Here is a 16,275-nt window from a genome sequence, read left to right on the forward strand (position 1 = left end):
GTGGAAGTAGATCTAAGCAAAGGGCTGCCGGATAACATTAGGCTGATCTACAAACAACAGAACTGGATGCAAGCACTAGACTATGAAAACACAGCTTTCAGATGTAGGCTCTGTAGACAAACAGGACACCTGCAAAACACATGTCCAGAAGCCAAAAAAACAAACAGTAAAAAGAAGCAGAGGAAAGGATGGCAATTCTCCCACCCAGACTCAGAGGACGAAGAGTCAGAAGCAGCGGAGGAAGAGCCTCCCGTAGAGGATGCAGAGGTTTCACAAGAAAAAAAGACTCAAAAGGGCACCACACCAGCCACAGAGGACTCACAGCTACACCCAAATCAGGCAGAGATGACAAGAGCGGATCAAAGTATGGGAGGCATCAAGCGGCATCACCTCTCAGATACCTCAGACTCAGACAAAGAAACAGGCTCACAGAAGGCAGAAACACAGCTGGTCATTGCTACGATCGAGCCCACTCAAGGAGAGTGGCGCAAGGTCAAAAAGAAAAAGGGGAGAAAAACTTGAAGCGTGAATTTTACTCACAGCCGGAATTCAGTTTTCTTCTTGCCTTTTTCTTTCTCTCTCCTCTTTTCTATTTTTCTCATTCTTTGTGCACGTTAGTCTTCTAACGTTGCGAGGGGTGCGAAAGCACTCGTGCCCGTGTGGCAGCTCACGGAATGCTTCAATGCATCTGCTAGTGTAACTTTTCATTAATTTTTTAATAAAAAGTTACCGTTTTTTTCCTTGGAAAAAAAATTGTTATGACAATCTGAAAACACTTCCAAAGGTGAGTGGTATTCATTTAAAAAACTTTAGAAATGTTGCTAGGGATTAGAAGGTTTAGAATAAACTTTTGATGTATCTCAAGGCAAGGGATTTTAACCATACTTGAGCTATAATTACTGAAGATAAAATCAGATTTATAAAATGTCCTTAAAAACCCTTCCACATTTGTTAGATCAACATTAAATGCAAGAAAGGAGAGTGGACAATAGCTTTCTTAGATAGTCAATTTGGCACATTGTTCTAAAAAATGAGTCTAGAATGAAAATGTAATCTCAGTCAAATATTATCTAGACATAAAAGTGAATAAATTTTCTGGATCAATTGAGTATATGAAATTGCAGAACTCTAATTGAATAAGGAGTGTGCCTTATTTGTACTAGCAATTGATGCTCAAGTTGATTGATCAAATTATAACTAGAAACACTAGAAGTTTCTAATCAAGAAAAAGTGAAATCAAACTTTTTAGGGAAAATCTCAGCTCAACTATGATTGAAACAGTACTTTTTAGAGAGATGTGCAAATTTGCGACAAAGTTGCTCTTGAAATCGATCAATATAGCTAGCCTGTGTAGTATTCTTTAGTTATTTGCAAATTTCCTTAGGAATATTTGAAATCAACTAAGAAAGATAAACTTCAGGATGAACACCAAAGATTTCATGAAAATATTTCACATTTTGGCAAAAAGATCTCAACAATTCACAATGATTTGCAAAGGAGAGAGAGATTTCTATTTATAGATGAGGCTCTCAACCCATTTCCTCCCTTTGCTTCAAAAAACAAGTGACTTGTCATCCACAATATGCTTGAAGACTAAGAAAGATTAGAAGTTTTTAATCGCATTACTTAAATCCCTCAAATGAGGTGAGATGTCCCACCAATTAGAGGTTCGATTTGACCAAAGGAGGCCTGAATTGACTTAAGCGTACAATGTTCCATCAAAGAATGGCTTGACTTGTTTGAAAAATTATCTTGAGTGCTTAGGAATTCAAACTTTCCACTTTGCTTGCACAAAGTTACTTGAATGAGGGCTTGGACATTTCCAACGACTAGTATAATGTGGATAGCCTATTGAATTTTCCATGACACTTAGGAATCGGGTTTGAGTCTAAGATCACAATCACAAACACACTCAAATGCCAAATCACAAGCGCTTTGCATAGTGGAATAACAAATAACAACGAATCAAATAGTACACAAGCGAATTTTTCAACCCACAACTTGTTATATACAAACTTTAATACAACCCTGATACTAGACACAACTAGGGCCTGGTGTCAACATCTATGACCACCACTCTTTTCCTGAAGAAAGTATACTTGACCTGCTTAGTTATGGTGCACATAATAGTCCTTTCAGTCCACGTAACTTGAACACATCTAGCAGGTACTTTGCCTCTTCTTCTGCTGATCACTGGAACTTTTTCAACATCAAAATGCTTGCATCTCTAGTTGTCAATCTGCTACTATCGACCAATCTTGGTTGCCTCAATATGATTGAACATTGGCTTTGTGATCATCCCCCTAACAATGTCCTTGAATGAGGGATTTGACATTTCCAACGACTAGTATAATGTGGATAGCCTTTTGAATTTTCCATGACACTTAAGAATTGGGTTTGAGTCTAAGACCACAATCACAAACACACTCAAATGCCAAATCACAAGCACTTTGCATAGTGGAATAACAAATAACAATGAATCAAATAGTACACAAGGCAAATTTTCAACCCACAACATGTTATATACAAACTTTAATACAACCTTGATACAAGACACAACTAGGGCCTGGTGTCAACAACTATGACCACCACTCTTTTCCTGAAGAAAGTACACTTGACCTGCTTAGTTAAGGTGCACATAACACTCCTTTCAGTCCAAGTAACTTGAACACATCTGGCAGGTACTTTGCCTCCTCTTCTTCTAATCACTGGAACTTTTGCAGCATCAAAATGCTTGCATCTCTAGCTATCAATCTGCTACTATCGACCACTCTTGGCTGCCTCAAGATGATTGAACATTGGCTGCGTGATGAACCCCCTAACAATGTCCTTTACTGCACCAAAGGATCATGTTCTTAGGGACTTTACACTCTGCCCTCTTATGACTGAGTTTGCCCACCTGCAACCCATTGAACTAGGGCTCACAAATATGCCTCCTAACAGTTCGTTATCTGTGAAGTTATGGTATGTTCTATGCTTATAACAGTTTACTTCTTTTTCTTATTATATTCCACCGATTAGCAATCACATGTACATAAAGTAAAGTGCAGATAGAACATTAAACGATCGACAGAAAACAAGCCAAGACAAGAGACACAAGATGTGGCGGCTAGCCAGGGACAAACCCCACAATGTGTGGGGAAACCCTTTGATCAAATCTTCTTTTATCTTCAATAATTCAGCAGAGAGAAATAGTACAATAAATCTGATTCATATCAGCAGTAGCAAACCCTAGATCAGTAGCATCAGCATTAGCGGCTTCATTATCAAACTAGGGCAGACCATATCTCACAAACCGACAGTCGGATTGACTTTATTCCACCACCAAAAGTTTTGGCTTCCAGAGGAGGTTCAGATGAACCTACAACGCAGTTCACATGAGGAGATCTTCTAGGCCATGCAAGTCAATCTTTACTTCTGCAGTTGCAGCTTCAGTTTCAGCAGTTTCCGGCTTCAAACTAGGGCAGTCGATATCTTGCAAACCGTTCGTCGGATTGACTTCATTCCACCACCAAAAGTTGCGGCTTTCAAAGGAGATTCAGATGAACCTACAGCGCAGTTCCAAAGAGGAGATCTTCTAGGCCACACAAGTCAATCTTTACTTCTGTAGTTGCAGCTTCAAATTCAACAGCTTCCAGCTTCACATGTGTGAGAGAGAGAGACCCATTTCAGCGCAGTAGAGAAGAGACTCATATCTGCGTAGTAGAGAGAGAGAGAGATGTGATGAGATGAGTGAGTCTAAATGAGGAAAAGTCCTCTTATATTTATACACAGCGTTGGTGGGTGAATAGATGCGACTGTTGGGCTTCTGAGCCTACATGAGTTGTAGGTCGGCTTGATAATAATTCCATAATCAAAATAAATTCATATCTCCATGAATACTTATCGGAATTGGATGATCTTTATATCAATCCTACACCTCTCAACGAGAGGAATCTAATAAAAATATTATTAGCCATGAATAAGAAGACCCACATGAAGTTTTGCCCTGGTTGCCAATTTTAACACTCCCTCTCAACCATGGAGAACTTCATCTGCAATCTGTCTATCAGTCGTTACTATTCATCGATCAAATGCACTGCCTTGTACAGCCTGACCCTTGCCATGCTCTGCTCTATTTTGCCTGTTTTGCTTTGTCTTGTTCTGCCTGCACTGATTTGTACTGTTTTGCTTTGTTCTGCTCTGCTCTTGCATTGTTCTGTTCTGCTTTGCTTTTGTCCGAATTATGAAGAAGAAGAAATGATCAAGGATGTATCATACTGACTCAAAGTCAGTCTCAGAGTATGTACCACTGGTCCCAGACCAGTCTCAACCAACCCAAAGTCAGCGTCATAGTGAGTACAACTCCAATGGTCCCAGACCAATATCATCCTCCACTGATTCAAAGTCAGTCTCAGAGTATGTACCACTGATCCCAGACCAGTCTCAGCCGACCCGAAGTCAGCGTCATAGTATGGTACAACTCCTACCACTGGTCCCAGACCAGTATCATTGATCCCAGATCAATGGAGGTCATCCTAGCGTAGGGAGTACGGTAGTTACAACGATGCGTCCATCGGTACTACTATGGTCCCTAACTTCATTTCCCTACTCATTGATCAGATGAGAGGTACTTCCCATGAGTCCCAGACTGCATGGGTAGGATGCCTCGACAGGAGAACTAATCAATCCTGTCCTCACAGGAGAACACATCAATCCTGCTACAATTTCCATGGAGAACACATCAATCCAGGTCTCACAGGAGAACACATCAATCCTGCTACAATCGCCGTGGAGAACACATCAATCCAGGCCTCACAGGAGAACTAATCATCCTGCTACACAGGAGAGCGAATCATCCTGTTCCACAAGAGAGCGAATCATCTTGTCCCACAAGAGAGCGAATCATCTTGTTCCAGTGTGCACCACCAGGGGAGGGTGAGTCACCCTGTGGTCATATGTTGCTCCAGTAGGAACCACAAGCCCTTAGAGCTCCCAGAGCTCAATGTATGCAACATGCAGGACCTTTGTACAAAGGTTTCTTGCCGACTCCAAGTCGTTTTGGAAAATCACAGATTAGATCTTTCCTCGGGGCTTTGATAAGGTGTATCAACCTGTACATCATCTTAATGTGATGGAGCTTCCTTGCTCATCAACTTACCATATCCTAGATGATGTCTATCTGCTAGAGCAATTGACGAATACAGGATTCCTCAATAATCGAATCCCACCTCTGGTTGTTACAGAGAATCAAAGTGGTATCTAATGTAAATCCAAACAGCTCACTGAAGAGCTTTCGCAACCAGACTGCCTCACACGAGGTTATGCTAGCAACAATATATCCTGCTTCGGCGGTGCTCAAAGCTACCGACTTCTGCTTCCTGCTCATCCAGGATATCGAAGAAGATCCCAAGGTGAAACAATACCTGGAAGTGCTCTTACGGTCCACCACACTGCCTGCCCAATCAACATCAGTATATCCAAGTAGTCTCACATCTCCGGCAATGTATCTTAATCCATGAGAGATTGTGTCCTGAAGACATCTCAGAAGATTCTTGGCATCAATCCAGTGAGGCTCAACCAAATATGAGCTCACAATGCTAACTGCAAAACATATGTTCGGACGGAGGTTCACCAAGAACATCAATGCGAATGAGTTTTTGAAACTCAGAGGCATTTCCCAAGTCTGGTCCGACATCACTACCATATAACTTCTAAAAGTTAAGATCCTCGAGGTAGTCACAGGCTTGCAGTCCATCATACCGAATCTTTCCAATATATTTACCACATATTTTCCTTGAGATAGGAAAATTTCCCTTGGCTTCTGCCACACTTCAAGTCCTTGGTCCTTCATTTCAAATTCAAAAGCCATCTCCCTCTAACATTTGTGAATGAGAGGGTTTGCACCTGTTAGAAATAGGTCATCCACATAAAACACCAGTATGAGAGGCTTGTCATCTTCAACCTTAAAGTAAAGGTTAGGATCGGCTTCACTCCTAGTGAATCCCAGCTTCATCAAGTAGCTATCGATCCTCTCATACCATGCTCGGGGTGCTTGCTTCAGCCCATAGAGAGCTTTCTTCAACCTGCATACATGAGATTTTCGATCATAAATCTCAAATCCTTCGGGTTGCTCCACGTAGACCTCTTCTTTGATCGAGCCATGCAAGAACGCAGTCTTGACATCCATCTGATGTAGGTTCCATCCTTGTGAAGCAGCAAGAGCGGATGGTCGTATATTTGGCAACAGGTGCAAATATCTCATCATAGTCTATACCTTCCTTTTGGGAGAAACTTCGAGCAACAAAACGAGCCTTATACTTTTCCGTGCTTCCATCTGCTGCATGCTTTATCTTGTAAAGCAATTTGGAAGTAACAACAGTCTTGTCCTGGGGTCTGGGAACTACTTCCCAAACATCATTCTTTATGATAGACTCATATTCTTCGGTCATAGCATCCTTCCATACTTGATGCTTGACGGCATCTGAGAATGACGAAGGCTCATTTTGTATGATCGTGCTCATGATGGTCAGGTATCCTTGATACCTATTAGGTTTCTTACTTTCACGAAAGGTTCCTCGGGGTGCAACATGTCCTTCAGCATCATCAAGTAACCCCTTAAGCCATGAAGGCCTCTTCCTAGAAGAGGAAGGCTCATATGGAGGAGGATCAATCGGATCCATGGGTTCTTCTACATCAGGCATTGATTCATCATCCTTTTCTTTCGGTTCCCTGGTGTCGGCTTCTTGAGAGCTCCTCAAAGTCGGAAGATTGATCACCTTGCTGAGAGCCATATCTTCGTCAAAGGTTACATCATGACTAATTATGACTTCCCTTTGGCCGGCTACATAGATTCTATAGCCTTTAGTATTTTCACCATAGCCCATGAAAATTCCCTTCTTTCCAGATGCTCCCAATTTATTTCTTTTCTCTTTCGTCACATGAAAGTATACAGGGCTTCCAAAAATTTTAAAATGAGAAACATCAGGTTTCTTACCGGTGAATTTTTCTTCAGGAGTCTTGGAACTCAATGCTTGATGAGGGCATCGACTTTGTACATATACGGCAGTGTTTGCAGCTTAAGCCCATAGAAACTTAGGAAGACTTTGATCATGTAGCATGGCCCGGACAGCTTCCATAATTGTGCGGTTCTTCCTTTCTACCACACCATTTTGTTCAGGAGTATACGGTGTAGTAGTCTCCCTCTTAATGCCAGCTTTAGATATGCCTGAGTGAACCAACAGTAATACATCGGAGGTCTTGCTTTGGCTTGAGGGGAACGGTCCCCTTTTGAGCTTTCCTTCGACACATCCCAGACATACACCTTCTTTCTCTACTTGGAATTCGGGCATCCCTGTCACCATTTGTTTTACACCAAGTAGAGCTTTGTAATGAAGGTGGGCAAACCTCTGATGCCAAAGTTCGGACTGAAGAGTTGTGTCACAAGACATGACACCTAGCGGACTTCCATCGACCTGATATGATGAATCAACACTAAACCCAAGAGTAAAGGCATTTCCATATACATACCTTGCCATTGCTTAAGGTTACCTTGTAGCCTTTGTCTTCCATTGCCGAGATGGACACTAGGTTCCTTTTGAGGTCAGGTGCATTTAATACATCCTGGACTTTCTAGCCTTCTTGAATGGTTGTCCTCTTCCTCGATCCCCAGCTCTTCTCTTACCTTTGCTTTTGAATTTGTCATTCCTTTGATTGCCATCAGAGGGATTTCGAGTTGCACCACTGCATACTGTACCATGCTTCTCTAATCATGATTATCATCATGCTGCGCATGTCCATGATTTTATCCATCATAATGCTGCTCAAACTAGTGTGCATCATCATCAATCTATCCTATATGTCCATGATCTCATTCATCATGATGCTCATTTTCTCATACATAGTGACTTGCTTTATCGCAAATGTAACATCGTCATTTTCTTCTAGCCTTAGGTCCAGCCTTTCCTTTTGATTTAGTCCCGGAATTATTTCTTTTCTTTGCATGAGAAGAAAAGGCAGCAGGAGGACCTTTAGGCATGGGCATTTCTTGCACTTCTTCCCTTGTTTCTTCTTGAATGCATCTAGCCATTAATTCCTCGAAACTAGGAATTACATTATAGTTCAAAAGAGTAGTCTTGAACACATACCATTCAAATGGCAATCCTCCAAGAGTTGTGAGTGCCATTTCTCTGTCAGTAATAGTTTCCCCAATAGATAGGAGATCGTTCTTGATCTCGGTGATTCTTAAGAAGTATGCTTGCATACTTTCATCTTTACCCTTCTTGATTTCCCTCAGCTTATTTCTAAGAAACAAAACTTGATTTGCATCATTAACTTTAAATAAACTCACGAGTCTGTCGTAGATTTCCTTGGAGGTGTCTAGATCAGAGATGTAGGCCACCAAGCGCTTGTCGATAGAGTCCCGGATGATCTTCTTTGTTTTGAATTTTCCATTTTTCCATTTGTTCCAGGCAGCAGCAAATGCATTTGATGAAGGCTCAACAATATTGCCTCTTACATGGTCCAGCACTACTTGATCTTCAAGGGTTAGATCGATAGACATCTTCCATCCGTGATAGTCAGCTTTCTCACGGAGCTTGTCTTCGGCAGGAAGAGTGTTGAGGACCCCATAGTTCTTTTAGGATAGCCTTGCCAGTCTTCTCTTCAATGATTGCTCTTGCTCTTGCTCGGGCTTTGTCTTCACCTCAGCTTCGATACCATGTTAAGTTACGGTATGTTCTATGCTTATAACAGTTTACTTCTTTTTCTTATTATATTCCACCGATTAGCAATCACATGTACATAAAGTAAAGTGCAGATAGAACATTAAACGATCGACAGAAAACAAGCCAAGACAAGAGACACAAGATGTGGCGGCTAGCTAGGGACAAACCCCACAATGTGTGGGGAAACCCTTTGATCAAATCTTCTTTTATCTTCAATAATTCAGCAGAGAGAAATAGTACAATAAATCTGATTCATATCAGCAGTAGCAAACCCTAGATCAGTAGCATCAGCATTAGCGGCTTCATTATCAAACTAGGGCAAACCATATCTCACAAACCGACAGTCGGATTGACTTCATTCCACCACCAAAAGTTTCGGCTTCTAGAGGAGGTTCAGATGAACCTACAATGCAGTTCAGATGAGGAGATCTTCTAGGCCACGCAAGTCAATCTTTACTTCTGCAGTTGCAGCTTCAGTTTCAGCAGTTTCCGGCTTCAAACTAGGGCAGTCGATATCTTGCAAACCGTTCGTCGGATTGACTTCATTCCACCACCAAAAGATGCGGCTTTCAAAGGAGGTTCAGATGAACCTACAACGCAGTTCCAAAGAGGAGATCTTCTAGGCCACGCAAGTCAATCTTTACTTCTGTAGTTGCAGCTTCAAATTCAACAGCTTCCGGCTTCACATGTGTGAGAGAGAGAGACCCATTTTAGCGCAGTAGAGAAGAGACTCATATCTGCGTAGTAGAGAGAGAGAGATGTGATGAGATGAGTGAGTCTAAATGAGGAAAAGTCCTCTTATATTTATACACAACGTTGGTGGGTGAATAGATGCGACTGTTGGGCTTCTGAGCCTACATGAGTTGTAGGTCGGCTTGATAATAATTCCATAATCAAAATAAATTCATATCTCCATGAATACTTATCGGAATTGGATGATCTTTATATCAATCCTACACCTCTCGACGAGAGGAATCTAATAAAAATATTATTAGCCATGAATAAGAAGACCCACATGAAGTTTTGCCCTGGTTGCCAATTTTAACATTATCTCCTCTAATGAAAACTGTACGTCAGGGCTTCTAGTGCTCCATCAAACTACCCTCTTAACAGTACCAAGCTTGCACCTTGATCAATGTACTAGGGCTCCACAAAATTGCCCTCTTAACTGTCACACTTCTGCTTCTTGATAACACTAGGGCATCTCAAATCTGTTGTCCTAAGCCCTTTAGGATAGTCTTATCCAACCACTCCAGCGCAACTCTCCATTTGAATCTGCTCCACGTTAACCCAATTTTCCTTCATTGTATTAGTCAGTGTTGCGAAAATCGCGATTTTATCGCGATAATATCGAGAAATTGCGATTTTTTTCATTTTCTCGATAATATTGCGTGATTAATTCAGTCATTTTTTCATTTTGAAAAAATTGGGATTAAATCCCGATTTTTTCGAAAAAATCGCGATTTTTTGGGAAAAATATTGATATATATATATATATTTTCAATATTTATTTTTTTTATTTTTGCCAATTTTTTGATGATGAGGAGGAGGAGGAGGAGGTGACACAACCTACCCAGGCTACCCCTGTCACTAGTAAAGGACGTGGTCTACCTCCTGTAGCTCCTAGTTCTTCAGCTTCTAGAGCATAGTAGAGTCCACTTCTAACTCCACCGGCATATACATCTAGAGGGAAAGCTATTGCATTTTCTCGCAAGAGGGGCAGAGGAAATCAGTGGTATTAGTTATTTGGTTCATTTCATTGTATATGACATTATGACTCACGATATGAGACACATTATTATATTTTTTGTTGATATTTTAAGGCTGAGTTGGGACTCAGGAGTCAGGATTGACTATTTAGGACATGATTCACTGTTATCTGTGATGTAGAACTAGAAATGATATTACACATCTTATATATTAGTTATTTTATCATATTTATGTGTCAATGTATTTATTTTATGTTGTAGATGCTTTAGATATTAAAAAAATTGAAAAAAATGAATATTTTTGTATTTTACGGTTTTTTCCCGATTTTTACGATTTTTTTTTTTCCTGATTTTTTCCCCTCGCCGAATTAATCCCGATAATGATTTTCGCAACATTGGTATTAGCCTTATACTCTGCACATAAACTTGCAGTTTTGTACAACTACTTGAGGCTGGATACGACCCACTTTAGGAGAGACATATGCAAAAAAGCTTTGTGCAATACACCAAGAATTTGTGGCACAAATCACAGTCCATATATCTCCTTAGGGTCTTTTTCTTCTCTCCCATGCACAAAAAATCAGAGCGAAACTTATCATACTTCTGAGAAGAATTTTAAGGGACGTGTACCATAGAGGGAAGGCCTAACTAGGGCACAACGACTGTTGTTGAAACCCTTGAACGACCCTTCCATCACCTAGCAGCGTAACTCCACAGACATTAGCCTCTTTTACAACTCTACCACATACCTAAACATCTTGGCCTCCTTTTATCACTTTAGTTACTTCATACAGACCTGCGGCGTAGCTTATTAGGCTTGTGGTAAAATTGAACGCGACCAAACAAACCTCTGTTCTCCTGCTCTGGTAACTGGGATAGCTCGACTCTTTCATGCAATAACACCCCCATTCATACTTTTACTCATGGACCATTTCTCCTCTATTCTTCTTTACTTCCTAGTCAACTTGGGGAAAACCTCCTCCTATATCCTCTCTCTTTGTTTCATTTGTTTTCTCCTTTCCTAGTTTACATCACCACTAATGGGTTTCTCTAGGTCATCTTCTTAGGTAGGGCCTGACTTGAGATGGCTTCTCCTTTGGTGGAACCCATCAACATGCCTCTCCTTTGCCTATTAGGGACTTTGGTCTTGGTTATTGCATCTTATAGACTATAGCTATGGGATCACATCTCCAACCGTTGCTCCAATGCTTGCCTCTACTCGTCTATTGCATTCCCCATTTCAACACTATCATTGCCAACTTTTTGTTCTTTCCTTCACTATTTTTACTTTGGAGTTGTAATTCTCACCTCTTTCATTTTCTATCTCTGTAACGATCCTTAATAGGAATATAAGTGATAACAAGGAAATAATACATGCAACAAATTACAAAAACGAAATATTCAACAAACACTCATATAAAAGTTGCAAATGGAGAACTTTTGAGCCATTTTATTATATTTCTACAAGTCAAATACAATAGATGATGGAATGGTGCACCTGAGCTTGTCTGAAAGGACAAGTAGGACCAAACCCAGGTAGGAAAATGGCTGAGCCGAGGGTTGCCCAGCTGCTGCACCAATCTGCATTGTGCTACCCAGAAACTGTTGCTCTTTTGAATTTCGAATCGCTGGAAGGTGCACGGAAACTACCAATAAATTTATATGTTTTTAACCTTGGACTCCTTAGCCAAAACACACAAAAACCCAGAAATGATTTTGCTCGATTTGGACTTCCCAAAATCGACCCCCAAAGGCACTATTCAATCCCCAACAATTCTACATTTTTTGCTGCAAAGATACGGCTTAAAACCCCACCTCTGGTGCTCAAAAAATTATGAAACTTTATATTTGGGATCCTTGTCAAAAATCTAGAGAAACTCAGAAAGGATTTTGGCTGGTTTAGACTTATGATTTTTGACCCACTTGGAGCCTCATCTTAGCTCTAGCTGCCAATTTTGACTTGCTGGAAATTGCCTGTAAATCCACTTGAAAACTTCTCCAAAATGCTGAGTTCACCCGTGCTATCCAATCCCTGACTCCCTGGATGATCTCTTGGCCCAACTCAGCTGCTCCCAAGTACCACGAAAATCTGTTGTGTGGCCTCTACGCTATCCCCTAGCCCAGTAGTTCGAATTGCTGGAATGCTGGCTCAACTGGCTGTAAAACCCAACAAGAATGTTGGTCTAATGTTGCTACCTCAGCTCCCCAACTCCCGGACAAGCAATCAGATCTCTGCTTGCCTCAATCTCCCTCTGTGTGTTTCTTGGCTGCCCAGAAATACACACTCCTTGCTCTGCGCTAGTTGGTGGTGCTATGTCATTGCCTCGGAACTCCTGAAATCCTTGTAGAACTGCCTCTCTAGGGTGGACACGGATGGTCCCCTGAAGTAGAGGTTGAATCCAGCGTGTCTTGATCTCAAAGTCCAGCAATGGCCATTTCAACAAATGTCGAAAATCTCCTCTTCCCTTTTGCGTAGCTGCTGCTCACCTATTCGCACTCCCTTCTGGAGTGAGAAACTCTCCTCACAACGACTACTGATTTGCGAGGGAAATCGAACTTCTTGTGACTAGAAGTTCCCTGAGGAAAATTTTCCCTCAGTGTGTGCTTTTCTTCCACCCGACATTAGCTCTAGTCTAGCAAATTTCTACAAAACTACTGCGTCCAACTAGAGATTTGCTCTATGAAAATATTGGGCTGGTCCCTCCGCCTCTGGAATCCCTCGATCTAGAGAGATTGAGTTTTTTTGTCCCTCACTCAGAAAAATCGAATCTTGTCAAGAAACTCGGCCTCTTGGCAAAGTGACCGTGCTGCCTCTTGGGTTTCGATATGTTGCCCTCACTGAACAATGAAAATCCTTCTGTATTCGCTACCGAGCTCTCCGGCTGATCAACTGCTCTCTGATACCATGTAAAAACTCGGAAACTCGAATCTTATTGCAACAACTGGAAATTATTCTCCTATTTGTTAATTAAATTTAACAATTTATTTACTGTTTCCTACAACAAATACTGAATAACTCACACTGCAACCTACACAAATAAAAATGCGGAAGAATAAACGCTAGAAGAAATGCTAGCACACACATAAATTTACACAGTTATTTTTGGACCAATGTCCCCGGAAAAACCCAACTTGGGAAAACATGCGAGGAAACTTCCTCACTCCACACGAAAATTCGGGCTCTGACCTCAACTCAAATTGAGCCGTCCAAACTGGCTCTGCGCAGCTACTGCGTCACCCTAGCGCAGTCACTTCTGCGCTCATCTCGAACCAACTTCTCCTCAAGCTGTCTAGTCTATTGTTGTCTAGGAAAACGTCGCTCCTGGCCTCTAGAACCCCTGTCCAACTTCTGGCACTGAAACTCGGTTTTCATCAGCAAATACGAAATTGCCTCTAGAGGCTATTGCGCTGCTCTGTGTCAGCCTCACTGTGGTTCACTTGCCTCTCTGCAAATGCACCCACTGGATCTGGAATCCTTCCTCTAGCGTCACTGTCTCTGCCCCTCACTCACTGCGATCTCTTTGACTCTCTCTCTGGCAATTGACTACTGCTACTCAGAAAATCGATCTGTCAGTGAAATCGAACTTTGCAAGTGTCTTCTCGAAGTGCCCATCGACTTCTTCTTATAATCCTCTGTTGGGACTCCAACGACTAAGATTAAATCTTAATCAATGGCTAGGATTAACTTGAAGTCAATCTGTGTGGGTTTCTAGAACATTCACACCTTGAATTAATTAATTCTGATTAATTAACCATATTAGCTAAGTTTAGACTTAGGAAATATTTAAAAACTCGCTGAAAATCTGATTAAGTCATTTAAAGGTGGAATTTCCAGAAACCAATTTCTGGGTTTTGGAGATCTCTTGTATTCTAGCCTCTCCACAAAATTTCAAGGCTAGAACACATTCGATGAAAAAGTAATAGAGACAAACCTCCTCTAGGACATATAATCATAATGCCAAGATGGATAGGGTAGACTAGTCCAAGCACATCATCACATGAATAATGTAGGGCAATGAGCAGACTGCTCAATGATGCTTGGGAGCGGGAGCGGGAGCGACCATTTTCAGAAGCTCCCGGTTTGGGAGCGAATTCGGGAGCGATTTAAAAAAAATATATATATATATTTTATATTTTTAAATTTTTGATACATATATGTCTACAAAAACATGTAGAATGATGAATTAGACATAAAAAACATAAAAAAAACATAGATTGATCATTGAACCATATCACATCAATCATGTAGAAATTATAATCGTCATCAACCATGTCCACAAGTTAGTAAAATACATATTACAACTGCAACATATTGAGTCTCATGAATCATGATTCATCAAATTCAATCTTAAAGTTTCAACTTCAAGCTTTCAAAATTGAAAAATAAATAACATTTATCATTTATCATCATTGATCACCAAAGTTGTACTTGTAAGCTAAGTTTAACCATAATTACAAGAAGTAATATCTAAGATATTTCTAAGTCCTAACTTCTAACTGTTAACATGATATGAAATGTTATAAATTTATAAAATGAAACATGAATAATGAAATGAAATGAAACAAATTTAGTCTTTCACGGAGCATCATATTCATAATTCACAATCATTACCAATGAGTTATAATTGCCAAGGCCCAACTTCAAACTTCAAATTTTCATTGTCACAGTGATATATTGTTTACAAAAAATATCATTATGATATGAAAGAGTCAAGAGTCAAGGACTCAAAACTCAACAGTTATGAAAACTAAAGTCTAATAGAAACTAAAAAAGACAAGTAAACTGTAAATCTACATGTGGCCCTTGCCACGAGAGTCTCCAGAGTATAAGCAGGTCGTGGTGGTCTTCTAGGAGTCTCCCGCACAGACCGACGACCAGAACTAGAACCTCCACGTGAGGGTGTAGATGGAGGTGGCGACAGCAAAGGAACAAGACTCGGATCTCGAGCACTGCTACTGGATGGTGGAGGTGGAGGTGGACGTGGCATGGCTGCTTCATCTTCATCCCTTACAAGTTCCTCTTCCAGTTCTTCAATATGTACAATGCCATCCTCCAAATTGTCATCCTCTGGGTGATTGTCCTAAATTTTATATGTGGGATCCTCATAAGCCCGATCACAGTAATGACTCAACAACCTCAAGTTGTAGTGCACATAAACCAAGCTTTCTGCTCGGTTTTCATTGAGTCTGTTTCTTTTCACATTATGTATGTAGCTGTAGGTGCTCCAACACCTCTTTGCAGAAGAAGTATTTACAACCTGTGAAAGAACTTTTTTTGCCAATTTTGGCAAAAGTTCGTGGCCGCCATATGTTTCCCACCATGTGAGAGTATCAAATCTATCTCTGTCGTCCATTGCATGGAAGTTACTATACAAACCAGTGCCACTGAAGTATCTGCGTATTTCAAGGCGCACAGCTGCACATTCCTCCCTGTCAGGTACCAACTTTTCTAATGCTTCCAAATATCCTTTAGTTACCTCTGGATCTAAATGGGGTTTGGTCCTACCCCCACCCCCTGCTGCAGGTTGGCCGAACCAAGATGTAGAGTAGTATTTTGGCGTAAGGATATACGCCAAGCAATGTAGTGGAAGATTAAGCCTATTCCACCATTCACACACACAATCATGAATCAGTTTGTACAAGTTGGGATCTCTATTATGAACAATATCTTTTATTTCCCCCAACATGGTATCCATTTGCTCATACACCTCGCCAATCACTGGTTTGTCTGTATCTGCAAACCGAATCATGTGATAAATTGGCTTGGTGAAATCTAATACCTGCCTCACACTTGTCCAAAACTGCCCATCAAGAGCGGCCTCCTCCAACATTTCAAAACCTCCCATGTCAACTGCATTTGT

Source organism: Pinus tabuliformis, chromosome 2_2 (genome assembly GCF_031772625.1).
Source record: "Pinus tabuliformis cultivar Carrire ecotype Pingquan chromosome 2_2, CPIR1, whole genome shotgun sequence".
NCBI classification, from domain to species: domain Eukaryota; kingdom Viridiplantae; phylum Streptophyta; class Pinopsida; order Pinales; family Pinaceae; genus Pinus; species Pinus tabuliformis.